At 43.8% G+C, this 2,855-nt stretch overlaps 1 pseudogene; it reads right to left on the reverse strand.

The window, feature by feature from the left end:
• Nucleotides 1–607: 607 nt before the first annotated feature.
• Nucleotides 608–923, reverse strand: LOC142432465 (meiosis expressed gene 1 protein homolog pseudogene; annotated as a pseudogene).
• Nucleotides 924–2,855: the final 1,932 nt, after the last annotated feature.

Below are 2,855 nucleotides of genomic sequence, written 5' to 3' on the forward strand. Positions count from 1 at the left end.
ATACATTAATCCATAAAAATAGAAATATTGGTCTATGTAAATATATTCATATGGCAATACTCTGAGGTAGTAGATGGACTTCAGGTCTCTGCTCATACGTTCTGTGGTAGTTATGTATTCTGGTGTCAATTTGAGGATTAAGAGTGTAGGGGTGGAGTCTAGCCTGTCAATCAGGATATAGCCAATGAGGCCTCTGTGTGGGCATGGCCTTCTCCTGAGGATTCTGAAAACTCCTGTTTCCTCCTTGGAGGTGGGAGACACTCGCTCTCTGCTCACTTCCTGTGAGATATCTCTGTGGAGAAGACACATGGAGAGAGGATGATGGAGCCAGACCTCTGGAGCCAGAGAAGCCAAGTGGAGATCCGTGCCAGTGCTGAGATGCTTACAAAGCCACTGGATCAACAAGACTTCCCCTCCATGGGCCTATGATCTTCCTGTATTCAGCGTCATTGCATGTGTTTCATGAGTCTGAAGAGGACTTTGGTACCAGACATATGGGCTAATGTCAGACTTATGGATTTGATCTGGACTGGGCTGGGATGTTTTCTTAATGTACAGTTGCTCTTATATATAAAGCTTTCTTTTTTTTTTTTTTGGCTTTACTAAATCACTTTAATTTCTTGTAACAGAGGTAGAGACTGCTTTGCTCTCCAACAGAAGGAAGGCTAATAAGCATAAATTTTCACTTTGTGGACTTCCTTGTCCTCACATTCCCTCTGCTTGTTGTAGTAGTAGAACGTGTTGTCCCTTCTCTGCAGTTTCTTCACATACCCCGTCTCGGGCCAGCGATCCACCATAGAAACTTGTTTGTATTCAATTTCATCCCGGTATCCTGCTTGTTGAAATCGGTACAGATTTTCTATCTCTGCTGACCATTTTTTGGCACGACTTACTGATTTTGGTTTTGCATCAGAACTAGCCATGGCTCCAGAGGCCTTTTTACCAGTTGTTTTCTCTTCCCTTTCTTGGGGCTGGGGCACAATGGTTTCTTTTCTTTCCATTTTTTAACTGCTTGGAGACTCCCAAATTGCTGCAATCCATTTACTCAGGTCACTGTGATGCTTGGTCCTTTGTGGTCGTGATGTTGGTTGAGTGCCATGAAATCGGTCCTCTTTTTCACTTCCCCAGTGTGCAAGAAGAAGAGCGCTACCCCCTTACGGCAGCCACTGTGTGTCACTGGGAGACTTTCCTTGTTTTGTTGACCCTCTGCAAAGCAAGATGTCGTTCCAGCGGCTGCTCCCTCCAGGGGATCCCTGCTTGCTTAGTAGGCATGCATTATGCCTCTATAAAGTTTTCTTATACTCATATGAGTACCTATGATTTTGTTTCTCTAGTCTATCCAGACTAACACACCCTCCCTCAATACAAGAACACTTTGTTCTAACAAACTGGGATTCTGTGATGCTCACCCTCCCAGCACAATCACTGAAGGCAAAATGGGTGCATAAGTAAATGTGGTGAAGAAAGCGGATGGTGCCTAGTTATTAAAAGATATAGTGCCTGGGGTCTTAAAGTTAAACAAGCAGCCATCTAGCAGAGAAGGAACAAGCCCACATGGAAGAAGTACATCAGTCAGTATGATGATGAGGTGTTAATGGGACCAGGTAACAGGCATCAGAAGACCCATAATAAACAAACAAACAAATAAAACCCCCATATTGTTGAGAACGAGGGGGGTCAGAGCACAGACCCAAAGCCCATCTATAGACAATGGGACTTCCCCCCTCAGAGTGGTCACAGGGAAGGGATGAGTCAACCAGAGTGCAGTATAGCACTGATGAAAAACACAATATTCCTCTGATTCCTTGAGGCTTCCTCATGTCCCACTATCATGAGCCCAGTGTTGCCTCTCATTTTGCACTAGACCAGAGCATGTACACATGTTCAGAGAAGAGAAAAGAGCTCAGGACACATAGACTCCAGGAACAGGAATGGGAATAGCAATGTCAGAATGGTAGGGGAAAGGTGGGGAGAGGTGGAGCGGAAGGGGGAACCAATTGTAATGATGGATACATAACCACACCACACCACCCCAAAGGGGGTCAACATCAGAAACCATGGGAGAAAGGAGACTGTGGTCGGTGTAAGATATGGAAATAATAATAATTTATAATTTTTCAAAGGACCACAAGGGCGGCGGGAGGTGGGGGAAGGAAGGGAAAAGGAGGAGCTGATATCAAGGGCTCAATAGAAAGTAAATGTTTGGAAAAGAATGATGGCAGCATATGCACAAATATGCTTGCTCCAACTGATGTATAGATTGTTATAAGAGTTGTAATAGCCCACAGTAAAATGATCTTTTAATTAATAATAAACAAATAAAAAATTAAGAGAACATGATTTGTTGTTGTTTTTGGGTGGAGGGGAAAGAGGTGACACTTTCTAACCAAGTGACAGTGGTTTTTGACTATTTTGTTTAGAGCACAAAATTGGGTTCTCCACTGTGGAGATTGCCTGTGTCTTCTTTCCTCTGATCACTTAGCTATTCGTTACCTAAGCAATTAGAAAGCTGTCATTAGAAATGTATCTGTAGCACCATGTAGGATACAGAGCTGGACAAGACTGACTCTCGGTTTTTTTGGAGTTCACAAGCTCCAGGCTAGTACAGGCTCCAGAGAGACGCCGCTGTCAGAAGAAAAGGCTGGGAGGAGAATGACCTTGTGCTTGCCTGGGGAACCGAGTGGTGAAGTTGGTCCAGGTAGAAGGAACAGGAGACAGGAAAGCAGGTGGCTCAAATTTAGACAACTCCACAAATGAAGGCATTGTCCTGTCTCCCACAATTTGCTACAGGTAGTGTTTCTTCTCTCTTTATCTTCTAAGAAATACTGTTTGATAAATAGGCTTAAAAATGCCTA

Source organism: Tenrec ecaudatus, chromosome 18, assembly GCF_050624435.1.
Source record: "Tenrec ecaudatus isolate mTenEca1 chromosome 18, mTenEca1.hap1, whole genome shotgun sequence".
In the NCBI taxonomy this organism is placed as follows: domain Eukaryota; kingdom Metazoa; phylum Chordata; class Mammalia; order Afrosoricida; family Tenrecidae; genus Tenrec; species Tenrec ecaudatus.